This window comes from Protopterus annectens, chromosome 5.part0 (genome assembly GCF_019279795.1).
Source record: "Protopterus annectens isolate FY-2018-M chromosome 5.part0, PAN1.0, whole genome shotgun sequence".
NCBI lineage: Eukaryota > Metazoa > Chordata > Ceratodontiformes > Protopteridae > Protopterus > Protopterus annectens.
The window spans coordinates 981,254,083-981,281,888 of NC_056735.1; the positions used below are offsets into that span (position 1 = coordinate 981,254,083).

The window sequence follows — 27,806 nt, forward strand, 5'->3', positions numbered from 1 at the left end:
TGTTTGGGATAACATGATCCATGCATTCCTGGAGATGTCCGTAGAATGCGTTTATAAAGGATTCTGCAGTTTGGGCCGTAGTTTCCACTGGCCCTGGGGCCTTGAAGGATTCCACTTCAGTTTTGAGAAGTGTGAAGTTCGCTTTTGAGAAGTTTTACACTGTGGTTTTCTGGGCTGGGGGTGGGGTCAGGATGTGGATATCCAGTGAAATTAATTTATGGTCTGATCTTACCAATGAGGGATATACTTCTGGTATGGAGCATAGAGTCCCCATGTTGGTAATGATCAGGTCTAGTATGTTTTCCCCTCTTGTGGGAGTGGTGACTAGTTGTTTCATAGCATTTGAGTTTATAAATTCTAGGAACCTTTGGGCTAAGGTGCTGGGGCTTGAGTAATGCTCCCAGTCTATGTTTGGGTAGTTGAAGTCGCCCAATATAATTGTGTTCGGAGAGATCTTAGTGTTCTCCAATGTTTTCAGGAAAACCAAGTGGGATTCCTGACTTTGAGAGGGTGGTCTGTAGGATGCTATAAACTGAAGAGCAGTCTTGCCCACTGTCAGTTGCACATGGATGGTCTCCAATACTTTGTGCACTGCCACTAACCTGGAGGTATGGATATCCTTGATAAATATGGAAACTCCCCCTGCTTTTGTGGTTCGGTCCAGGTTTTAGGGCCGAAAAGCATGATATGAGTTATAACCTGGTAGTGCTGGGGTGCTCTCTGGAGCTTTGAACCAGGTTTCTGTCACTGCACAGATATCGATGTTCTCCATACTGAGGAGAGCTTCGAGCGCATGCATCTTGAGGTTAAGACTTCTGGCGTTTAGTAGCATTACCCTTAGTTTCTTGTTCCTTGTGCTGTCTATGGAGGTGGATTTGACTTTTGAGCCTTGCCTAAAAAAGGCACTATGGGGGTGGCAAGAGCCTTTGCCAATATCCGAAAGCCCAGGGGTGACAGGTGCAAGCCGTCCCTAGCGAAGCAACGTGGCTTGTCGAGCATGTCATCCCAGGCTGACAGACACTGGATCCCCTTTGAATGACACCAAAATTTTAGCCAATTGTTAAAATCGATCATTTTGTCTTTATACTGTGGTATCATTCTAGGTGAGGGTAAGATGCTGCTCAAGGTCAGGGTCATACTGGCCTGGGCTACATGATCAGAGAGCTCCTCTATGTCTCTTTTCATGTAGTCGAGGGAGGTACATCTCAGGTCATTCATGCCAGCATGTACAATGACTGAGTCATATTTGTATTTGCTTTGGAGTGACCTGAGTGCTTGCGTTATGTGGCGGATCCTAGCGCCCGACAGGCAGCTCACTGTGACCTTCTCTTTATTCAGCCTGGTGAGCGGGACGTCAGTGTGTCTGACAATAGAGTCACCTATTACAAGAGTATCAGGTGTGTTATTCAGCCTTAAGGGCTGTGACTGCTTGGCACACTGACTTTGTGTGCTATGTGTTGTACGTGTTTTGTTTTGGGGTAGCGTTTGCTTGGATGTCTGCTTTGGAGGTCTCTGTTGCTTAGGTAGATTTTATTTAGAGCCTCCGAGTATGTTTTTGTGTTTTTATGTGTTTGGTTCGCTGTTGTGGTGGGACTATGTGATACTGGAATTGTGTTGTGTGAGGTTACCTTCTCCTCCTGACTGGTTACATCAGTTTTGAGATGAGAGAGCTCAGCCTCCAGTTTGGCTATATGGCTGCATCTCTCACATATATTTGAACCTGTTTGGAGGAGGAGAGGGTTGTCCGTGTACATGAGACAGTTGTAACATTGCCTCAAAATTCCCAGATTCACCAGCTGGACTGGAGAGGAAACCATTGACTGACCTTTGGACATGCTAGAGTAATATAGGGAACTGAATTAAAACGGATCAATAGGGGACAAGGTAATTGTAGAGAGTATAATAGTAAGTAGTGCTTATGGTTTATTAGTGCTAACTTGTAAGATTACTTATTTGGACCAGTGAGGGGCCTTAGAATGAGAATATGGTGTTTAATTTGAGAGATAGAGCAGTTCTAAGGGAAAAAGTGAAGAGCATACTTTGTGGAGCCAGGAATAGTTTAAACCCAATTAGGCGGCGCTGCCCAATGTTGCGCTATGCGCAAAACGCGCAAAACTGCGCAAAAGAGGGTTTTAAGAGAGGGAGATCAAGGAGTTTGGAATTGACCCAAAATGGCCAATAAAACTACAGTTTCAAGGCAGTAACCACTCCTACAGGGGCAGGCAGGCTGCTCAATGTTTATCACTGCCACTGATGAACACAGAGACTTCCCACTAGCCCAAGCAAACAATGGCCTCCAAGAAACTTACAAACAGTTCAGAACAGCAAATCTGTAACAACTTTTTTAAATCTCAGAAAAGTGGGAAAAAAGCAAGATTTTTTTTTTTTGTTTTTTTTTAAGGAAAGCAGAGGTTCACAAGTATCAACAAGTTAGAACAGTGCAGTAACTGACCCCACACTTGAGTGCTAGGCCAGAGACAGATAAAATGCAAGTTTTAAGAAAAAAAAAACGATTTTAAAAATAAGTACAGGCAGGAAATTCAGTAATCAGCTCTAGGTTGTTTTCTAAATACAGTTACCAACACAGAAATCAAGTTTAACAAGCCAGAAAATGCTCAAAAGTAGGCGGCAATGCAGAAAAACTTAACAAATAATCTGAAGCAAAATACTTAAAATCTCAAAAGTGGCTCCTTTCTTCTCTCAGCATTTCCTCCTCTTGGTGGGTGCTTCACCAACAGCCAATAAGTCCAAAAAGACGCCAAAACCACGAGGCAATCGGGTTTTAAGAGAGAGAGATCAAGGAGTTTGGAATTGACCCAAAATGGCCAATAAAACTACAGTTTCAAGGCAGTAACCACTCCCACAGGGGCAGGCAGGCTGCTCAATGTTTATCACTGATGAACACAAAGACTTCCCTTTAGCCCAAGCAAACAATGGCCTCCAAGAAAAATAAGTGCAGGCAGGAAATTCAGTAATCAGCTCTCACATATGTCACATTATACAGACCCAGAGTCCATTGAAAAACAAAATCAGAACAGTATGGCAATACCCAAAGTGCCATTTCTGGGCTATAAGTAATTTATTTTATTTATTTATTCTCAGTTTGCTAACCAAATAAGTAGGCTAGTCAAATGTCCTTTTCAGCCTGACCTGGGCTGAAATGAACAGCACAAAAGAGCAACTTAACATGGTGTATTGAAAATTCGATTAAGAGCATATAAAGGAAGGGCATACAGTAAGAAAATACTACGTAAGTTAAGGAAAGGTTCTTTAGAAGAACAGAAATGCAAATGTAGGACTGTAAGATAATATAAAACATTTTAAGGATTATACACGTTGTATTGCACGCAACAGTGACTTTTCTCCCCCTTCTTAATAACACTTTGCTACAATTTGTGAGAGCAAGTGATAGTTATACAGCTAGTTAGACACAGTCTCTGAAGAAGTACAAGTAGCCCGTTCTAGAAAATGCTCTTCCAGCTTACTTTAAAGCTAGCAGGTATATTTCCGTAATCTTTCTTTGATGGAGGATGATTGCATGCAACCGGTGCAAGTTTGTGATGTGTGGTCACCTATATTATAGGCGATAATCACAGTGATATTGATCCATTAGTAATACACGAAGGTAAAGATATGATAAGAAATATTTTTTTTTTTCAGTTTTAGGGCAGTTTTTCTTTTAATGGTTGTGAAATTACATCATTTTCTTCAAAACTTTTCAATAAATGAATGACCTGACTGCACATATATGTAAAGTAAATGACTTGTGTTTTTAACATTACTGAACTGTATTGATATCTTGAGAGATGTGGAGAATGAACAAAAAGAATGTTCAAATCATTAGTTATAGTGGAACAGAATCCTGAAAAGTGACACAAAAAGAGGGAATGAAAATAGAGGGCAGAAGAAACAGAAAAGTAAGAAGGCAGAGTGGTGAAAGACATAGGAGGAAAAGAATGCTAAAGAAAGAAAAAAAAAACACACGCATAAACACACACACACACACACACACACACACACACACACACACACACACACACACACACACTCTCACGCAGTACAGGCCAGAAAGAAAACTGAAACAAAAAAAAGTAGCAGAGAAAGAGTGATATCTGGGTTGGCAGGGGGCAAAAAGATACATTCTGAAATAACACTAAAATAAGTAAAGTGCAAAACTGGCAGCAGAGACTGGAAAAGGCTACATTTACTTCTTACAAGGAATCCAGAAGAATCATAGTTTGTAGTGGTTCTAAACAGTGATGCACTAAAGTTTGGCATCTCCCATAATGTCTATTCTCATTTCACATAAGAGGATAGGAACAAATGGAAACATTCACAGGTGATCTGACACTGGAATAGAGAGTCACTGAGAGAGAAAAAAAATCAATATGTAGTCGGGTGAAGATAAGTTCTGTGTGTATACATGAGGATTAGCGAGTCAGGTGACTGACAGAGTGGCAGAGGCATGGTCCAGAGAGAGGAGTTGCCCTCAAAATTAATCAATGAGCATGAGGGGGTGGGGAGAGGGAAAAATGGGTAGATCATATAAAAATAAATGGATGGAAGCTCAAGGTGGCCAAGCCCCAGGACACCATTAAGATCAGTCACTGGCCACAGCAATATTGCACTAAGCCCGAGGGGGTAGTTGACTTGTTGGTAGACTCAGCATGCATGTGGTGCACTGGGGCCAGGCTGATAAAGATGAGGTCTGAGGGGACCACAAAAATTTGGGTTCCTATCAGATGACTGAAGACGCATAATATCAAATGCGTCTTGGTCGAACTTAAAATAATGAAAATGCAAAATAGCGAAGCAGCTTTTAAGTGAATTATTTCCCAGGGAAAGAATTAGGTTGGCCGCTTCCATTACTTTGCCTTTTTCGGCACTGTAGTGCGATCTCGGAGTTGGTATATTTAAGAAGGGGGGGGTGTGGGTGGCACTTTATGTATTATTTCAGTTTCTTTTTTTTTTTTGTAACAGCGATTTTTTTCCCTTGGAAAACAATCGCTGTCCTGAGCTTTCGAAATTGAAAGCTTTCGCTTACATGGGTTCGATTATTCATTGTTCGCTTTTTAAACATTCAATGGTATAATATAGACCCAAAAATTTTAATTAAAAAAGAAAATAGATTTTAGTTAAGAGTATTTGCAAGAAGAGGAGTTATAATTCCAGAGGAGTTATAATTCCAGAAAAGTGAAAGACAAGTATACTTCCATTGTATTATATTTACTTGCTTTATTCGCAGGATAGGTGAAACTGCTTTCTGGAAATTTAGTAACTTTTACTGGCTGCAGTAAAGTAGAATTGTTGAACCTAAGAAACTGCACTATAATGTAAAAGGCACATCCCTCAAAGACCACCAGAAACATTATTTAATTAGGCAGCACAGTGTCTTCCAGCACCACTTGTGTTAACACGGAATATGGAATATAGAATACTGTTTTCTATAGATCTTACACATGCGTCATGTAGGTGCATTACCAGTGAAGTTTTGTGGTAAGTGGGGAAAGCATAATGGAAAATATAATATTTTTTATCATTCTGTTTGCTGGCTGACTCAGAATTTCCACCCTTAGAATATCATAAACTGGTCCTTATCAGAGCAGCTGTCTCATTAGTGGACTTAACATCCTTAGTTTTGTTTCCTAGTTTCCTGACAGTTTTTAATCACTGTCACAGAAAGGTTATAAATAATATGTCCAAGATGGCTGGTTTGACAGATTTATTTATGTTGTTTTTATTATATACATGCAGCTTTTTAAGCAACGTACATGACTATAATCTATATGACTCTTTGTGAAAGTTGCTGTTTTGTGCACAAGTCTGTGATCATAGCCTGAGTGGACCATTGCTTTGCTGCATGAACATTCCTCATGGTTTAAACATTTAATAGGGTTTGCATCTGTTTCATTTGGTCCATAATAAGCAAATACACTTGTTTTTTACTCATTCAGATAAACTTGGCAAATATTTACACCTTCCTTTAGAGTTTTGTCCTATCATTTTCTTGCACTGATCTGCTTCCTTTAATCTCTGATATACATCTCTGTTGCTAATTGCATTTGGAACTACCTTTATCCCTTTGTATGAATCTCAAACATGTATAACTTTGTATAAAACAAGACTTATTAACTTGCGCCACTGCTGAGTCATTGCTTCTATTGTTTGTTCTCTTATTTTAACAACAGGAAGGAATGAAGTACAGGGTTCAGTCATTTCTTTTTCATTGTACTCAATAGGTGTGGCATCTCATGATTTTTATTTTCTGTTAATTGCTGTTCCTTGTAGAAGACACTACACAAGATTCAGTTGTAATATTTTGAAAGGGAAGTTTAATTGCTGAAAAAAATATTTATATAGCAAGTCTCATATGAATTGCAATCCAGTCTGTTTTATAATTGCTTTACATCTTATCCACTGAAATTAGGCCTCTAACACACTCCCTGATTACACATGTGAAAATTTATTTTCCTTACCAGAAGTGAAGAATGAAGTATGTATTAATTATTTTCCCTACCCATAATCCTCTGAAACATTATGCCCAATGTGGAATTACATTATTGTGAACAGTACATTAGTACTTCCACGCATTCAGTGTGACTGCTAGGAGTGAGTTTAAGAGGAAATCTCCAGCATCTAAAATCCCTCTTTAATGGGCACTACCCTCAAAGACTAGAACAACATTAATTCAATACTTGGAGTCTATTCCATGCAGCACACTGTCTGTTCCTGTCATCTCCTTGCACTTACAGTGGTCTTACTGCCACTGTGCTAAAGTAAGAACTTCTAGGCTTTCTTGAGCATCAAACAAGTAAAGCAGCATTAGTAAATTATCATACTTATAACTAGTGTCATATCACTGTTGCTACACTTCTCACTGACCCATGAAAACACAACAAAGCTGCTATGCCTTATCTTTGGTTCGGCTCCATTAAATCAAGGTGCAAACTGTTATTGTCTGCCAGTGAATTAAAACAGTACAAAATCAGTAAAAAAAAAACAGTAATTTGTACAACAAGCTATGGAAGTGTGAGAGTTTATTTGCAGTTACTGTAAGTAGAGAAATTCAGTAAGAGCCAACTCAACTCTTAACATTATTGCTACCATAATCTGAAATATAAAACAGATATGTATCTGTAGTTGTGTAAAACCACAACAATAAGGTAATAAAAGTATACAAAATGAGTCACCCACGTGATATGTTTAACACTTTTGTCTAAATACTGCTTCTGAAACAGTATATAAAAAAGGTGAACTCAATAAGTGTTTCTTTCACATCACATGATTGCCAAGACCAATCAATCAAATTCTGTGTATAATAAAATAACCATAAAAGATCATAAAGAACATCTCGATAAAATTAATTTTCTTCTTTTCAAATGACAATTAATGTTAAGCTATCCATTCAAGCCATGGGAATCTAATTGCATTTAGCTTTATCTGCCAGGCAAGTTCCCTATATTGTAATAAAGTATTTATAGTTCCTCCTTGCTGTCACCGTTTATCTGATAAATTACAGAAAACTCAGATTTCTTAATACTGCAGCACTCAGTATTGACATTATAAATGCTAACATTTGCAAGTAGTTAACCCTCCTATTAGGGGCACCATTATCCTTGATTTTGTCCTAAAAATTATGTCCACTTCTTGCACATCTCCATATGTATCATCTTGCCTTTTTAAAATCATACCCTAAATTACGACTTCCTCTCTAAATACCTCTTTGTTTAGGGACTTCTCAAAACAAAACCTTCTTCAGTTATTTGATTTTCTAAATAAATTTCAGTATAATCCTTAGCCAATGGATTCCATTGCTGAAGCTGTTGCCAATGCCTCTGACTTCTACCTCACTTAAATAATTGCATTAATAAGGCAGTTATTAGTCAAAGAGTTTAAGGGAACTACAAATCTTTCTTTAAATATCATGTCTACATTTTTTTCCTGTTTAAAAACAAACCATACATTGACCCATGGACCAGCTTTGTGCTTGCAATCACTTATTTAGTGAAAATCAAAACATTTTTAATCCAAATGAAGTTAGAGCTAAGAATTATTTTCTTTTCTGAGACGTTGACAGAGGTATCAAGTCAGAACAATGCTGAAAGAAATATCTGTAATGGGAACTATGATGGCTGCACACTTATAACTGTCAATATTGTTTCTGATGCCCTAAAAAAGATAAAATCAAACACAGCAGCAAGGCCGGCCAGTTTAAATGGATTATTCTTCAGCAATATAATGGAAAAGTGCTTCCAATGGCTTTTCAGTGGTTTCTAGAAACAGGATTTTGTTTCAAAAGTTTGGAAAGTGTCATTGCTGGAACATTTGCTCACATCTCATCTGAATCAGTAGTGAACATAATATACCTTTTGACATGTATTTGTCTAAACATATCATTCATCTTGAGAGACCTCACAGATTCATAGCTAAAAAGATCAGTAACCTCAAAAATCTTAGTTATCGGGATGGACTGAAAGTCCTCTGTCTGTACTCAGTCTCTTACAGACTTCTCCATGGAGATCTGTGTCTAGCCTTTTGAATCATGAAAGGTCCAACCCTTGCTGACCTCCTATTCTTTGCCAGAATACACAGTACCTTAAATGCCAAGTTAAAGGATCTAATCTTCAGCAACAGATTAAATAAGACATGTAGGCATGATAGATTGATTACTCAGTGGATCCCTCATCTCTGGATCAGACTTAAAGTACATGTCAAGCAGGGTGGCATCTTTGCTGCCTACAAAGTAAACCTAGATAATTGGATAGTCATGTTCAAATTCATCCCACCACCACTTGCCCTCTTTAAGGGTGGAAAGAACGTCTGACTATGGGATTTTGACATGACTTCTAATAGTCTGCAGGATGGTTGCCTAATACTTGCCTTATTAACCTATGAATTCAAATGTAATGACGCATACCAGTATGTGTCTTATAGAACCCACAGGACCTCTATTTCTTTAGATAAGTAGATTAGTAGAAGACATCACAGATTCCTTAGGTAAAACCTTAAGCTTACTTTAAAAAAAAATGTTATTATCAGGTGGTACTTTTACCTGTGAATAATATCCATATGCTGTCACAGAGCCAGTAAGAACATTTTGCATTGCAGTGCAGTTGTCCTGATCAGTGAGACTCAAGATGCCATTTGAATATCACATAGTAGCAGCCATATTGAATTGGTATCTCTTTCCAACATCTCAACTCTACCTGGGTTCCACACTTTCAGAGTCAAATTGCATCTTCCACCTTAGATTCCTCACTATCAAAGTCCAGGAAACCTTGGGGAAAGCTATATTATAAGCACAACCAGAATATGTCCTTCACCTCCTCACCTATGCCTCACCTACAAAACAAGCTCTTTTCCATTCAAAGAATACTTGTAATTTTATGTTACTTTCCCATAAATTAAAATGCAGTCTCTCCTGCCCAAGCTAGTTTCTTGCCTATCAAAGAATGCAAGCAGATCTCCTACTGTGTACTCTTATCTAAAAAGTTCTCAAAAGTAACACTTCTCCCCAAATTTCTATAATGCTACATCCTAGCATTGCCCCCTACTATATCAGATAACAAATTAACAATGCCCCTCTGCTCCTCAGATCCTATAAGCTTCAGATTATACCTTCTGAATACTAAGCCCACAACTCTGGGATGCTTTGCTGACTGATATTAGTAATAGCGAAGGGTCCCTATTAGTTCATCGAAAATTCAGTTCAGCAAACGGCATTTTCGGTGCCCTTACAGCAAACATAAAAAAACAAACAAAGCCAAAAACAAACTAGTAAAAAACAAAAAAGGCAGACACTGGATTTTCATTATAAAAGGTTAGCGCTTTTGTCAAGTTTTATTCCACTCAACGTCTTCAGACAAAAGTGAAACAAAACAAATTAGTTTAAATACCACACCTAAAAGGTCACATGGCATACTAATCCATTAATTCTTAAAAACATACACATATATTTAGCATTAAATAAAATGCCACTTATATCTTTAAAAACTTATTAACACTTAAAGCATGCATTCTAAATACACATTCACTAAACTACCTAAGTAGAAATTCATAAATCATTTATATGTTGAAGCATGAAAATTGTCAATGGAAACAAAGCACCACAAGATAAGAAATAAGACAGAGATGAAGAAGGGGGGATGGAGAATGGTGTAAGTGCAAAGTAGCAAATAGTCATCTTTATAAACTTTTCATCTTTAACACACTGGCTATAGAGCACACATCATTTAAACCTGGTTTTATGTATGCCCTAGTTCTTATTTGGCAATATAATTCCTGCACCTCCAATTCTACACTTAAGGGACCCCCCCCCCCAATGTCATATTCAATTTGATCAATAGCTCTAAATAAAAAGAAATTCCCTGGATTATCCCTCACATGCTTAGCCAGGGCATTTTCGATCTTCCCATTTCAGATGTTGTAATATATATATATATATATATATATATATATATATATATATATATATATATACACACACACACCTGGATCCACTATTTGATCCTCACAAACATCAACATGCCTTTCATCAACGAACAAATGTCAGCACATTATTGCAAAAGCACCAGGGCTAATTTTCAGAACGTGCCAAAAAGTAAGGGTGTTTTTTGGCAGGAAGGCAAGCCCCCTGCACTTCTCCACATCTCTGCTAATTATATTTATTAACTACAAGATTACTCAATCCCTGGGAAAATGGCATATCCCCCTAGCCTGAGGGCTATCAATCTTGCACACTTATTAACCATCTGTTTTGGCAACCAAAGTGTGTCAACAATACAGAGGTCAATTTAACTAAAAATCAATATATGCACTGCACAAGCAGACAGAGGAAGTAATGTACTGGTGATAGAATAGAGGAAGAGAAAAGTGAGTGATGTTAGGAGGAAGGGCGAAAGGGTACTGAAGTTGGTGAAGTGGCCAAAGAGAAAATAAAGGCGATAGATAGTATGTAGGCATGTAAATAGGGTCTTAATAGTACAAGGTAAGAAGGAAGCAAAGGAAGCAGGTGAAAATGAGGAACATGTAGTGACACTAGTACCAGGTGATACTAAAGGCAATGCAACCAACCCCCTCTGTCCTCTAACCCCACCCTTCCTATACCATCAAGTCCAATTATCCTTACTACTTTCTGTTTTGAATATATTAAGCCTTTCTTGCTTGTTGTAACCAATATGTTGTTGCTATCCTTTCATATTTTTGTTTTGTACCACTGCCTGGTTTTACTACATTGTGACACTGTATTTCCTTCTCTTTGGTGTAACTCCTAGGCTGTGGTTGAAATGAATCCATTATGGACTCTAATGCCCTCTCAGTAAACATACAGCTGAAGTGGCAAGTGGGTCCATTATGAATCTGTCCACCACCTGGTCAACAAATATAATCAAATAAACAAGTAATGTAAAATAAATTGTATCTACTAAATATTGAGGAGCACCTCAGAAGGCAAAATTTGGAGTTAGGCAACAAAAGGGAGCACAGACTTAGCAGCTGTTGATGGGCATTTGCTAATCCACTCTAAATATCTTAAAAGTTTTTTCCTGTAGTATGCTGCTGAATTCTGCTTGTTCAGCTTTATCCCCCCAGTCTTTTGATGTTTTTTTTTTTCATGTACAAAGTACTATCTATATAGCACATTTTGGACTCTTACATGTAGATTATGCACAGTTATAATTTACTTAAAATTATTGATGGAACTCTGTAGTATTCAACTTTGCTTATCAAGAACAATTAAAAACTCTAGCAGAGACAACCAAGACAGCTGCAGTAGTCTACAATGTAGAAAAGGTTTCAGAGAAAACTAAACCAGCCATTAGATACCATCATTGTGCTGTCATCCATTTCTGACACAACAGGCTTAAATAGAGTCAGCAAACATCATGTGATGAACGACAGGAAGATATACTTGATTACAACAGTGGTGGAAGAATGAATGATGTATTTTTTCATTTCATAACAGATCGAGTGATATTTTTATAAGCAAAATAATGTGGTAATGAGCTGTGTAGAGAGCTGCGGTTCACTGTCTTGCTAGCAGAGATTGTCTGTTAGTGTATACTTAGTTGACATAGGGTGGTTTGGATGTAATACATACCTTGTAGGTGCTTGGATGAATGGATTTGGTCATTTAGACATAAATGGGTCCATATGAGGATTGCAGCCACTGACAAAACTACTGCCTACACTTCAGTAACCCAGATTTGACACTGAAGCCAAGGCTGAGAGAGTACATGACAGAGGGGGGATACTGACAACTAAAGAACATATCTTCCTTACAAGGGGAAGTCATAGAGACCTTCAGGGGAATCAGAGAGACGTGCTGGGACAGTCTGACCCACAATAAATTCTAAGGCATTAGATGCAATTAATTATTTACTGTATAAGCAAATTGGTCCAAAAAACAATTTCAGCTAAAACCCAAGCTACAGTGCAGACAAAAATTAAATACATATAACTTAAAAAATATAACACATACGAGAAGAAACAGAGATTTAGAATACACACAGATGCAGAGAATACAGAGCAAGTAAATGTAGAGATATAACCAAACAAAAAAGCAGGGAGAAATATATTAATGATCAGTAGCTAGAAATACTAAGTATGTTGTAAATGCAGCAGATAAAGCAGCATTGACTACCTTCAACACAAGTATTTGATGTTCACAGTAGTACATATAAAAATGCATTTAGTTGTAACAGAAACTGAAAAAAAATAGTAAAAACACAAACAAGCTGTCATGCAACTAAAGATTATCAAATATGTAATAATTTACCACTGCATAAAAGTAATACCGGAAATGTTGGCATCTATTTAAATAGTAATAATATTCTGAACAGTTAAAATCTTCACAGAAAAGCAGATAATACCCCTGCGTAACACCGCTAATGATACCTATAGGACTGAGAAGGAAGTAAAGATTACATCACTGATATTTAATGTAGTTGCTTTCAAACTGTTTCCAGTCAGTAAAAAAGTTTCAGAACTTACCAGATAGCATAGAGACATTTAAATATTTAAAGCTGATTATATTCGTAATAATATAATTATAATGTGGAAGAACGAGTTATACTTAACAGTAAAGAATTAGGACAGTAAAAATATTTTGCAAGGAATTTGATAAGCATTAAAAATGATCATATAATGGGTATAAAAAAGTTGTTCAAAACAAATAACATTTAGAGTAGAATTCTACAGTTAATCGATAGATTGTTATTATTCGATAAAGGTCTAATTTATCCAAATAAGTGTAAAGATGAGTAAAATAAGTTTTAATATCAATTTATTTATAAGTTCAAAAAATGGGTTTTGGAGTAACCAGAGTTTACTTCAGAAGTAAATATTAGATGGTGTTAATATTGAAGCATAAGTCTTAATCATACACTGTGAGAGCTAGATTATGTTTATATTCTAAATGTATCTATTGAGTAACTGCAAATAGTCACAAATTGCTACATGTGATACAAATTTCAGTGCAAAAAAGTCAGGTACTGGTAATTTATTTAAGGGGGGACTGATCATCTGCCCTCCCAGTATAATACTGGGATTATTTTGTAATGGATAGGTAAAATTAGTTATATCTGTTTAAATCTAATTCTTTTAACAAACTTTGAAAGTTTCTGATTGATTCTATAAATAATTGGCAAGTCACAATGTGTGCACTTATAGTCAATTTTTTACTCAGAGACATCAGGTAATGCAATGGGTTATATCATGTACATCTTAACCAATAGATGACAGTGGATCAAGGAGTCATACATAGCAAAAAAAAAGATCTCAAGCCAAAAGTATACGAGGGCTGCATTCCCCTCCCCCCAAAAAAAGTGATGGATCCATGTTGCTTTGCATTGTGTTATAATAGGTGCTGTACAGAATTTCTATCTTGAATAATTTAAATTTGGCCAAAATACACCTTGGTAAAGTTTAGTACATATTCCAGTCCAACAGTACTTTCCATTTGTTGCTTCAGCAGAGTTTTGTAACAGTTTTGCAGTTGCATAGTTCACCTCTTGCAAATTGAACATAACAGGCTGACATGGACGTCTGCAACTCATTACCTTATGGTGTAGAGAAAATGATTTCTTCACTGAGGTTTAGATGTTGAATATGAGGGCTGTTTTTTGTTGTTGTTGTTGTTTTTAACTATTAACAAAGTTTGTGAAATCATGTATGAGACAAGTCATGAATGGAACAAACACTGCTGCAAAGAACCTGGAAGGTCATATCCTTATTATTGAAGAGGGAATATATGCATGATTTTCTGGATGCCTTCTTCATGATTTTTTTAAATGCAGTCTCCATTGAATAGGCTTAACAAAATCAATAAATTTAGTTTGAGTTTGTTTTTGAATTTCATTGGATTTTGTTAATCTGTTTATGTAATAAAGTTTATCTGTGATTGCTTCATGTTGCATGCATATGTTGTTCTTCTTTCGGCTTTTCCCGGTTAGGGGTCGCCACAGCGGAACTCCGGTCCACTAATGATTGGCAGTAGATTTTTACAGTGCCTAGGTGCCAGCTCGACACCTTCAACAAAGGCACGCCCATTCTATGCATGTCTTTCGATTGCCACTCGACTGTGGGGAAGACATGCAGACTCCACACAGAAGGTGCTCCAGCCAAGAATCAAATGGAAGAACCTCTTGCTGTGAGGCAACAACGCTACCGCTGCACCACCGCGGCTTCTCATGTTGCATGCATATAATAGTAATTAATTTTTTTCTGTATTGCAAGAAATTCCAAAAGATCTTATTCTTGGGATAGCACTTTAGTTTGAGGATTCACAGCTTACTCAAGCATAGGTCATTCTGAAAGTGGGTCTATGTGATTCCTCATGCAGTATTTTTTAATGATAAAACAAATAGATCCTCATCCAAATTTATTTCCCCATCACTACCCTGAGCTTCAACTTAAGGATAAGCTTGCGCAGCACAGCATGACAAGTTATACATTTTACCACAAAAATATAGACTTTCCCTATGTAACGCCTGCAGTTCTACTGATGTCATCTAGAAGAATTCATAGTTACTGCTCAAAATTCCATGTTGTATGCTGTGCACAAACCTCACATTTCTGGCAGTAAACAAATATATTCATTACTTTCCTATATAGAAAATTTATAACATTTTAAGTTGAAATTCCTGCATAAAACACTGATGACCACCAAAGGAGTCAGTCATTTGTCAATATTTCACTGCTTTTATAATGCAGCATTTTCTTCCATTTTTTATATATCTATCATCTATCTATGTATATCTATCTATCTATCTATCAATCTGTCTATCTATGTATCTATCTATCTATTTATCTATATATATATTTGTTTTCCCTCAGATCTTGAATGGCATTTCCCTTTTCTGCCTAAAAACATCATGTCTAGAACTCATTGTTTTTTAAACAGAAAAGTAAAATACTATTTTTTAAGCTAAGGTAAAAAAAAAGATGACATAAAACCTTGTGTATTGAAAACTGCCATTGGCTGTTACAGAATGGCCTACCACTCCAAACGTAGAAAGTGAGTATTTCTTCAGACCTCTCTATATACTGACGAAAGTCTGGATTTAGACTCCACTCCATTTCTTAAACCCAGAAGATTGCTTATATTCACTGTCCAGTACTATGGTGTAAGCAAACTAGCTATGCATTCACATAACATAATGGCAGCATTTACAAAGTATATTGCATGCTAATGACTCTCATTGTTATTATATTTAAATATAGTTTGCATTACACCATTATGCTAGGTAGTGTGAACAGACTGAGGAAAACCTTTACATCAAATGATGTGCATGTAGAACAGAGCCACCATGATTTGTGTGTTCAGACTTTTGTCATCAGCAAATGTCTCCTTTAATGTTGTTGCTTCAGAAATGAGCACAGTAATTTAAGTGTGACTTGGCAACATCTTTCTTGAGAAATCAATACCTATTTCTCCTATCAATTTTCAAAATAATATATATATATATATATATATATATATATATATATATATATATATATATATATATATAAGCGCTACAGGATCCTGAAAGCCCAAAATCCTGAAGCCCAAAATCCTGAGACCAAGATCTTGAAAGTACAAAATACTGAAAACTCAAAATCCTGAACACACACAGTATAGCACCACTCACTATAGTCCAGCACAAGTACATACAGAAACATATTACCCTTCAACTGTATTCAGGGGGACAAGCCCCCCTGCACCCCCCATGTGGGGAGCTGAGCCCCCCACACCCCCTGCTGATTAAATATATCAACTCCAAGACTGCACTTCATTACACTAAGTGCAATCTTGGAGTTAATATAAGTAGTAGGGGGTGTGGGGGTGCAGGGGTGCTTGCCCCGTGCTTGTACTTGGAGAACAGTAGTTTAGTTTGTGTTTTATTTGTTTCTGTATGTACTTGTGCTGGAATATAGTGAGGGTTGGTATCCTGTGTGTTTTCAGGATTTTTAGTTTTCAGTATTTTGAACTTTCAGGATTTTGGTCTCAGGATTTTGGGCTTCAGGATTTTGGGCTTTCAGGATTCTGTAGCGCTTATATATATATATATATATATATATATATATATATATATATATATATATATAATGTGTGTAATTATGCTTGCTTTGGTTGACATTTGCATTTGTCAGTGACCCAGTCATACACTACAATACACTGAAAACACAAATGTCAACATTCTACTACACATTTGCTGAAAAACAACCTCGCACATGCAAAACTTTAAAAAAAAATACACAATTTTTTTGCAAGTGGAAAGCCCCATCACACCTCATACAGGTGGCTGCAGCCCACAGCCTCTGTTAATTATATATACAAAATCAAGGAAAAAGTATATTCCCAGGCCCTGTGCAATATCTGTCGACCATCTGTTGAGTTGACTTAAACCAGACAACTAAACAGATATTGATCAAGCACGTTTTGACCTAACAATCTATATTCATGTATTTGCCATTGGTACATGTATTTCACTGTTCTATGAATTCATGGGGAAAAATTTAAAGCCGTTGTTCTTCAGCAATAACACAAAATAGCACTAGTTCAATATTCTGTCTAATTTCTTTGTTCTTTATGTGTGTATGTATATATATATATATATATATATATATATATATATATATATATATATATATATATATATTTCTTGCATTTTCTTTACACCCATTCATTCTTTTTCTTATAAATTATGTTGCTCTGATGCCACTGCTTAACCTTCTATAAAAGTTGATGCAATTTCCAAAGAAACCCATATTGCGCCACAATTCAAAGATGGTGACTTGTTCCCATGCTTTCTGAATGGTACTGGGCAACAAACCTGCCAAACCTGACACTGTTTTTTCAATACATTGTCAAAAATATGTTAACTGCAACCTCTGTATAAAAGCTAAAGAACTGATTCTAAGAGTAAAACTGTAGAAAGATGTCTGTCTGTAAGCACCATGCATATGGCCCAGTCATAGTAATAAAACTTATCTTTCAACTATATCTGAAGTCAACAGCAGTATCAAGGTAAAGTGCTCTGATAAGAAGCAGGAAGTAACACATTATTTAACTGTTTTCATATTTCTGTGGATGAAGGCATTTGAATTTCCTTTTGTCATCATGACAATAAAATAAAATAAATGCTTCTGTTACTTATTTTTTGTACTCATAGCATCTGGTTAGAATGTTGCTGACTCCATCCAATGTTAATCAACACAGTGGGAAATAAGTGGACCTGCAACTTATCCCAAAGAGTAAATTTTTCAATATATTAAGCCAAGAAAAACGAGGAAGAGGTAGACATCCTCACAGTGAGTTTATATTTCAAGCCTTGCAACCTTTGAGCTTATTAAATAAAGTGTCAGTCTGCATTTTATTTTAGTTTAATTGCTAGTATGAATTAAAACAGCACTAAGGGGTTGTTTATTCTCTTTCCAGCACTCTGTCATTATACGGCTGACTTTACTGACTGCCCATTGGACATTGATATTTAAGGATGGCTGACAATAACACGGTATGTTTTAATCAACAATTCTGATAGCACTGGAAAATGGTACTTAATCCTGAGTCATTTCTTACTATCTGACACTGTGAAAAGTAATGGGCTAAACTGAAGATCTGTTAACTGTAATGCATCATTCTGATGGAATGTTATTGTTCATTGGCTTTTTTCTATGCTTCGTTAAAAATGTGGATATAATAAGTGTCAGTAAAGAAAGATAATTATGCTCCTACACACACATACACACACACACACACACACACACACACACACACACACACACACACACACACACACACACACACACATGTACGTGCGCGAGAGCATGAAAAAAAGTATAGCAGTTGATGCCGACAAGCCATAGATTATAGCTTCATTTTGAGACTCTTTTAATTATTTCTGTCTCACCAAAAAAATAGGTATTGATAGTGAAATGAGATGCATGCAAATTATTCATCACAGTCACAGTTGCTGCATAACCATAGTACAACTTCAGGATATTAACACTCATTTCAGTTTTTGTAATGAATGTTGCTCCTCTGAAGTTGCAACGGAAACATGATTACAAGGAAATAGTTATTATGTACTTACTGGCAGTACATGCAAGTTTTACACTTTAATTCTTTAAGACCATAAAATGCAAAACTATCTATGACTGATTAACCTGAACTAATTCCCACAATTTATATCTGTCTTCTACTTCCCTTGATTAGCTCCTGTTCCCAGATCATGACTGAAAACATCACTTGTGTCTGTGGTATCTTGCGCAATTAGCCAAGTCTAAAGATGGAAAAGGTTAAGGTTTCAGTCTGTTCTTCATACTGATCACTGCTGCAATAGACTTTGTTATATGGGTTATATCCTGCTGGCCAATTCCAAACTTTCAGGGCACCTTCCACACACACAAACCTTGAGCCGAGCTGATTAAAAGTCAAGTTTGGGTGCAAAGCCCTTTAGAGCTTTACTGTCGCAAAAGAGTACACTCCTTTAAGGGCTTTGAGTACCAGCAATCAGCTTGTGCTTTCCTTAGCTGTGCAGGTCAGTTCCCTTTGCAGAAAAAAAATTTAAATTTTCTTATTTTTTACTGATGTTTTATTACATTCCTCTTCAGGAAAGTTATATTAAAGGTAGGAGTGTTGTGTTTTATCTGATTGTCTTGAGACATAACATACTTTTAAATGGAACAGTCTTTGTTTCTGTCAGCTTAAAAGTAGTGTTATCTAAATGATAAACTATTTTCTGTGTAAAAATTGTGTGTATTTTAAGGTTGTATGGCTGCCATAGTGTTTGAAAGCGTTTTTTACTGGGTTTTTTTTCTGTAAAAAAAAAAAAAAAGTAACTTTTATGGGCTGGCAGTTTTACTGGTAATATTACTTATTTTCTCCAGAATAGAGAAATCATTCTCAGCTTGACCATGGAACACATTGCCACTCCCACAGTTGATCCTTCTTCCAGCCACAAAAAGAAAAAAAGTTAAGCAAATGGTCTTTGCCACCACAGCAGGCTACCAATTTGCCTTCAGCCACCGGTAGGTGACTCAGCCGTAGCCATTTGCTGTACCTCAGACCATTCATCCTTTACTCCAGATCCCAATGGTGTAGCACCTACATCCTGACTGGAGATTATCCACACCCTCTGCAGCTGTTGGAATCCCCTTAGTGGTCAAGGATGAACCACTCTTGTCGGTTCTGGGAGAGGGAACAAGGAAGTTATCCCTTTGTGTCAGAATGCTCATCACTGGGGAAGCAGCAACTGCCATTAGGACCATGGTTGGCCCCATTTTCTGTCAAAAAGAAACAGAAAACCAAGTATGCATCTACGCCTCCTCAAATTTCTTTGGATAGGAGTAGCTTACTGAGAGTGGCTCAGGGTTTGATTCAGGCTGCTGATCCTTCTTGTAGAGTCATTTCTCAGTACAAGAAACAGGGATGCCTCCTTTCCTGAAGACATTCAATATTCTGAATCAGAACTGGAAGATACAGGGACGGACTCAAAGTTTTTGTCCTAAGATTTCTGATTCAGACTCAGTCAATAGCTGACTTTCTGATTTTCCCAGTGGGGGGGGGGGTCTCTTTCTCTGTGACTATTCATAGAATGCCTCAGTGTTTTCAGTGGGAGAACACTGAGGTTTCTCAGTATCTCAAAAAATAGTATGAGGTGTTACAGAAGGATTTTTTCAGAACCTGCACTCATTCCTCCTGTCCTGTCTGATTTAGAGGATGTGAATCTTGCTGCCTGCAATTTTCCTGACAGTCAGCAATCTGTCCCTAAAAAACAAATATAATATATAAAGTTCTTCAGTCTTTTACATTTTTATACCCTGTTGCTAAACCTGACCCAGCAGATATAGCCTTAGTTGGCTCCTCTAGTGCTAAGCACGCAGTTAATTCCAATCCTACTCTTTCTGTTAAGGATGGGAAAATTGTTGATAGGTATGGAAAAAAAGTGTATACTTCTGCAACTTCATATATGTTAAAGTTTATTTTGACATATTCTGACAGTATGAGAAATGTTTTATCTACAGTTTCTTCTTGTGATGAAAAATCTGTTTAAATAACTTAAGTTTATTTTATTGCACAGGTCACTACTCATTGTTTGCAGTGTGTATGACTCTGTTGATATTTTTCCAGTGCTATGGCAGCTGGTATTGTTTTTGAGGAGGTTTGCATGGCTACATTTTCAGAACCTTCCAGATCATATTAAAAATGAGATTTTAAATTCTCCCTTGGACATAGGTTTAGCATTGGATCCTCTGCTGCAGTGGTGATCAAAAAGTGTGATGAAAGGGCCAAACTGATCCAGGGAATCTCAGATTTTCAGCCCTCCTTTTCCAAATTGTCCAAGAGATTTTCTTTCTCCTCATCCAATTTCAGCAAAAACAGAATAAACAGTCTCAACAGAATTCAGGTAAACAGATGTTTATGAAGAAGTGGTAAGGAGGTTCCAAAAAGAACTCCCAGACTTCCCAAAACCAAGGACAATCCAACAAGTCTGAATGACTATCCAAGAGAACTTGTGACCATCTTCCATTCTGGCCTTCTTGCTTTTGCAGAAAGTCTTTATCCCCATTTTTCCCTTTGGCAACAGATTGCTTCAGACAACTGCATTCTGAAAACCATTAATCAGGGTTACAGATGACAGTGGGAGGAAATTCTTCCTTTCCAGGTGGTCTTTCCTCATCCTGCAGATTAGACTGATTGGTTTCTGCCTGTTTTTCATCACATGCTATCCCAAGGACTGATAGAACCAGTTCCTCCTTTCAGTGTGAAGGAGTTTTATTCAAGGATGTTGTTAGTCCCAAAGAAAGTAAGAAAACATTTGGAGAATAGTTCTGGATACTTCTTTCCTAAAGCTGTTCATGACAGTGCCCAAATTCAGAACAGTGTCACTTTACAACCTGTTGCCTCATCTTCCTCTTTCAAGTTTCCTGGTAAAACTAGACTTAAAAGATGCTTATCATAACACTCCTGTTCATCCAGATTTCAGGTGTTTTTTAAGGTTTTGTGTATCTGGATAACATTATTAGTTCCCTGCCTTACCCTTTGGACTATCCTCTGTGCCAACAGTGTTCACAAAATGTCCAGCTCCAGTTATAGGTCATGGCAGGCTACAGGTTATCCATATTTTCCATATTTAAACAATGTTGTTATTTTTGCAGTCTTAGGATTCCAAGACAACATTCAAAAGTCTTTCTTGACTCCATCACACAGGATTGTGTTCCTGGAATGTCAATTAGACACCCTCAGTTTAAAGAGTTTTTCTTCCACTGGAAAAATAGATTTTTATTCAGATCTATTTCTAAGGTGTTCCACTCAGACTTCAGTCACTGTGAGGGAATATCTTAGGATTTTGGGTCTCATAGCATCTATGATTCTCATGATACCCCTTACAAGGTTCCACAAGAGAAAGTTACAGTGGTATCAGAAATTATTTTGGTCCCAGCATCAACACTCTTTATCTTTTCAGATCCAAGTAGTGGAGTTTGTCAGAAGAGAAATCACATAGTGGAGACAACAGGTATTCCTTAATCAAGGTTTTCACTTCTCCTTCCCTCTCCAAAGTAGTCAGTCACCATAGATGTTTCAGACTTTGCTTGTGGAGCAGTTTCAGGAGAGGTAAAAGTCAGGGGATGTGGGACACCAAGGCAGATGCAAGCACATAAATATTAAGGAAATACTTGCTCTGAGCATCTTTAGTTCCTAGGACCTCTTTCAATGGTTAAAGACAATGTCACAATGATGTGGTACATCAACAAGCAAGGGGGCAAGGGAGAGCCTGGTCATTACCCCCCCCCCCTTTGCAGACTAGCCAGGTTGGCTTGGGATATAGCTTCACAGCACAGTCTCACTCTTCAGGTATCCTACATTCTGTCAGAGCAAAACTGTGTGTCAGACAAATTGAGCCTGACCAGGGCAGACCCCCACAAGTGGAAACTAGGTCCAGAGATCTTCCAAGATTTGATCCATCTGTAAGGAGTTCCTGAAGTAGATCTTTTGCCTCATCTCTGAATGATCAAGTAGCAAAATTCTGTTTCAGTACTCCATGCAAGAAGGCCTGGAAGACCGATGCCTTTCCTTTTCTTTGAACAGGAATGTTTGTGTATGTCCTTCCACCCTTTCCCATTAATATCCCGGGTACTTCTGCAGATTCAGAAGGACTCTCTCAGGATCATTGTGGTGACTCCCTTTTGACCCAGAAAACCATGGTTTTCCCTTCTTTTGGAAATGGCAGGGGCAATTATCATAAGTTTCCTTATAGAATGGATCTATTCACAAAAGAACAGAGGTGTTTGATACACCCTGACATCAGTCATCCTCAATTGACTGCCTGGATGATAAGGTCTTGATTTCTTTTAGGCACCTGTTTTCTGAGGAAGTGCAGCAGGTACTAATGGAGGCAAGAAAGCTGCTACTAGAAAATCATGTATTAGTAAATGTAGAAGGTTTTCTAGCTAGTGCCAACAACATAACCAGCACTGATTCAAGGATAGTTGTTCTCTGGTTTTACAATATTTGTGTGAGTTACTATCCTATAGCCTTTCTAATTCCTCTGTCATGGTTCATTTATCGGATATTTCAGTATGTCTGCCCATGGACCCTCCTCTTTCAAGGCAGTTTCATGTCAAAATATTCTTGAAAATGGTTTTGCATAAGAGGTCTCCAAGTAAACTGGTGGTCCCTCCTTTGGATCTTAATTTTGTGTTAGATAAACTAATACTTGCTCTATCTGAACCAGCTAATCTGGCTGATTTGAGATTCTTATCATGGAAAACAGTTTTATTGATTGCTCTGACCTCTGCAAGAAGGGCATCTGAGTTGCAAACTGTTATGGTGAGTCAGTCCTACTTCATTTTTCACAAGGCCACATTTTCTTTGAGAACTAATCTTTCTTGTATGCCTAAAGTAGCATCCAAGTTTACTTTAAGTTAAACTATCCATCTCCCTGTTTTCATTCCTGTACCTAACAATGAGGGAGAAAGGATACTCTGTACGTTGGATGTCTACAAGCAACTTGGTACTATCTTGACAGAACTAAATCTTTCAGATCATCAGATCAATTTTTCATTTCTCGTGAAGGTAAGAATTAGGGACAACCAGTATCAAAACTATTTCCAAATGGTTGTCTAAGGCTGTTACCTTTTCTTATACTCCTTATAACAAATCTATGCCAGGCAGGGTAAAAGCCCACTCTACAAAGACCTTGGCTTCTTCTATTGCTTTTTGGAAAGGGTTGGATATTAGAAGTATTCTAGAAGCTTCTACTTGGTCCTCTGCGCATATTTTACAAAGCACTTTAATCTGGATTTCTTTTCTAGGTTTAGATCATGCTTTGCTAGAACCATTCTCAAGGGGCTACTGGACCCTTCTCCTTCCACCTCCCAAATATAGTCAGCTATGGTAATTTACCTATATAGGTAAGTCTGCCGCAGTAGTGATCATTTTGAAGAACATAGTACAGTTATCTAAGTTGAACTTGTCGTAATGGTAGATATTCAAATGATCGCTGCTGTAGTAGCTGCTCCCTCCCTCCCTCTATCCCCCTTGTAATTTGATGTGTTTCTTTTTACCCCAAGAGTGTGGACGTTTATTTTTTGTTATTCCCAGCCTTGTCCTTTCAGGCTTAGCCTCCCTCAGTCTGCTGGCAGGAAAGCTTTGTACGGCTTTGTGTCCAAACTTGTCTTTTAGTCAGCTCAGCTCAAACTGTTTGGCGGTTCATACACATGGAAGGTGCCCTGAAGCATTGGAAGCTGGTAGGATATAACCCATATAGCAAAGGCTACAGCAGCACTGATGATTTGAACATCTACTGTTATGGTTAAGTTCAACTTACACAACTGCACTTTCTGAACATAGCAGAGTAGACAGCAATATTTAGAACCTGAGTACATGAGCAGAGTGACTGAGAGGCTTCCAATTCCAGAGAATTTGTCTGATTTCTGCAAAAGCTGTCATCACCTTTTTGAATGAAGTGTTACCTTACTTTATTGTCTTACTCCTTCTGTGCACGCCTGTGCTCCGTAGCAGAACAGCACAGCCCACTTTACCTTGTGCCAGTTGTGTTTTTAAAAACTAACTGATTGGTTGCTGATTTTGAGTGTGGATGCTGAGTCTCCATTTAAACTTGCTCATGATGAGTAGAGAAGGCAAAAATGATTACTTGGATGCTTGTGTGCTCTGTACAGCAGCATGACTGTAATGCAGGTACCAGCCATAAGACAAAATATAACAGTAATATGGGTTTGTTTTGTCTGAATATATGAGGCCTATAAAATAAACTATTCCTAAAGTATTTATTTATTTGTCTTTGTTGACCGGGAAGAGTTTGACTGGGCAAAAAACATTTTCAATGGTATCCCAGGGAGAAAAGCTCCACTTTTAAGTTATATGTGATGTACGTTTATAATTGTGGGGTAAAAAAACATCTATACATGAGCTTAATTACATGATTTTTAAATATTGTTTACATGAGCATAGTGTTGCAACACAAAAAAGAGAGAAATTAACATAATGTAGTTATTGAATAGAGAAATAACATATATTAACAATGTATTTTTAGCATGATGACTGCAGGGAAAATATCAAACTGGGGTGTTTTTGAGTTTAGTAAAAATGTACAGAAAGACAAGTGCAGTGTAGCTTAAAATGGTAAGAGAGATATTAAAAGAGAAGTTTTGGAAATGAGCAGTGAGATAAATGGACAGAGGAGGAGCTGTAGTTAGTGTTGGGGTGTGAGAGGAGGAGGAAGAGTAAGAGTTTAGGAAATAAGTGCAGTTGGAGGAGGAACACTAAGGTTCAAAAAAGGCTGGGAAGCAAAGTGACTTTAAGAGTTAGAAAAAAGTAATCTGAGTAAAGCTAGCCAGGTGAGCAGGAAGAACAGAGCCATCTTTGGCATCGATGCTGTTTAAGCAACGCTTTGAAACTATTTAAGTTTTCTGTCTGCTTTTACTGTGTGGGGATTTCATCCCAGAGTTTTGATAGATAATGAGAGTAGAGAGAGAGTCTCCAGCAGTGTTGAATGTCTTACTGATACATAGAAAAGTTTATTGTTAAACCGAAGGTCACTAGTGGGGGAATAGTACAGTAAAGTATTTTGTAATGCTGGGCGTTTGTCTGGAGAGTACAATAGGTTCTGGTCAATGATTGTATGTGAGTATCTCAACTGGCTTGTTAGTTAAAGCCAGTTTAATTGTTTTAATGCAAGACAGTAGTGTGTTTTATAAGGTTGGTTGGTTGCAAATTTAGCTATTTTGTTGTAGCAGGAGGCTAGCTTAGTCTTATACAGTGTTGATATTTGTAAGCATAAGGGAAGCATATAATACAGAAGAAAGGAGGTATGTTGCTAAAGTAATCCTTACTTGATCTGTCAGGTAGTGTTTAGCCCTACAGAGGGAGACGGGTTTTTGGTGAGTTTTCTTCATGGAATGAAGTATGGGGCAGAGCAGGTAAGGGTTGAATCATCAACATATTATATGAGACTGGCAAGTATTGCAGCAGTATGAAGTTTATTTATGAAAATATTAAATAGAAGAAGGTCCAGCATTGTCCCTTGTGAAACACCGACAGAGACTGGTTGAAATTCTAAAAGGTTTTGTTGCCATTTAGTTGCCTGCTGATGATTGCATAAATAATTATGAAACCAGGAGGGAGGAGTAAGTGAGACCCAGTGTTGCAAGTTCAGAGAGGAGCTTTTGGTGGGTCATTGTGTCAAATGCTAAGGAAAGGTCAAGGAAATGTGAAGAAACAAGTACTTGTTTACTATGTTGGTGAAGTCGAAGAGGGAAGTAGTAGTACTGTGGTTGGGCCTGAAACTGTGCTGGGTGTTGGAGAGGAGGTTGTTTGGTTATATGTTTCATAAGCTAAGAGTGAATACATTTATCAAGGATTTTAGAGAGGAGTGATAGGATAACAATAGGTCTATAGTTTTTTTAACTCTGTTGAAGCACCTCTGTTCTGAAGGGGTATAATAATGGATTTTTTTCCAGATGGTGAAACATAGATTTCAGTTATTAACAGGTTATTTAGAATGGAGATAGTGAAGGTTTGTGCTTCTGCACCTATTTTTAGGAACTCATTGGGAAGGTTATTGGCAACTGAAGGTGTTGCTTTTAACCTGGCTAGTAGATTTTTATGGTTGATGCTAGGATGGGCTGAAAACCAAAAGACAGTGTGATGCTTAAGAGAACAGATGGAAGTTGGAGGGGTGAAGTGAGGTGGTCACTGAGTAGTGACAGAACTAACTGGATAAAATGAGTGTTGACCTGAGTGGCAATAGACTCTTTGTTGTTTGAAGTAGAAGTACAGGGTTTAGTGGTATGGCTGACCTGTAATAGTTTATCTAGACAGGACCAAAATAGCTTGGTGTTGTTTTGGTGCTTTTTTGTAGATTACTGTAGTATGATTTCTTGTCACATTTAACAAGGATCTTGGTAAGGTTTCTACGTTATTTAAAATGTTGATAGGTATGTTGTTTTATTCTTATACCATTTTTTCCATGTTTTGTACCATTGCAGTATGATCTGTTTGGTCTCTTTTATCAGCCGTGGTGCTGCGTTAGATTTTACTCTTCTTGTCCTAACTGGTGCTAAATCCTTTAGTATTTTAAGAATGTGTAATTGAAGTGAGTAACTGCTTCATCTGAGGGCATTACTCTTAATACAATCCAGTTGTAGTGGGACAGGGCTGTAATAAATGTGCCTTTGTCAAATTTGGCTAAAATGCATACTTGTTTATAGATTATTTCTTTAAGTGAACCATGTTGTTGTCTGATTACATAGGTTGGGAGGTGGTAACTTATAGTATCTGTTAAGCAACCAGAAGATTTTATACTATGGGGTTTGTTTGTCAATATCCAGTCCAGTGTGGACTGCCCGTTAATGTTTTTGTTGATTGTGGTGGAGGAGCTTATTAGTAGGGTGAAGCCAAATAGGTGAATAGAGTCCTTGGGATTGCTGCTGTCTATGGATTGCCAATCCATATTTAGGTCACCTACAATAAAGGTTTCCTTGGGGATGTCAGATATCCAGTGTAGGATATTTTCAGCTGTGGTAATGTTGTTGCCTGGTAGGATGCATACTGCTAAGATACATATAGATTTCTTTCAGTTGATTTTGAGGTATGCAATCAGAAGTTCAGCATTATTAATTTTTTGGATATTTAGATGGGATGGCATTACTTCTAAGTTGTTTTTATAAATTCCATCCATTCTGAGCATGTTAAAACCTGGGAAAATTGCAGTAGACTATAGCTCTGCTTATGAGACACTTGTTCCAACATACATATGCACTAAGCACGTTCATAGGTTTAGATGTTCATAGGTAAGTAC

At 37.4% G+C, this 27,806-nt stretch overlaps 1 long non-coding RNA gene across 1 annotated transcript in view; it reads left to right on the forward strand.

The window, feature by feature from the left end:
• The window catches only part of LOC122802915, a 363,052-nt gene that overhangs the window by 155,255 nt on the left and 179,991 nt on the right, over positions 1-27,806 (forward strand). Inside the window, exon 2 of the long non-coding RNA XR_006365005.1 lies at positions 17,921-17,996. This is a non-coding gene — a long non-coding RNA (uncharacterized LOC122802915). The remainder of the gene's footprint in view (positions 1-17,920; positions 17,997-27,806) is intronic.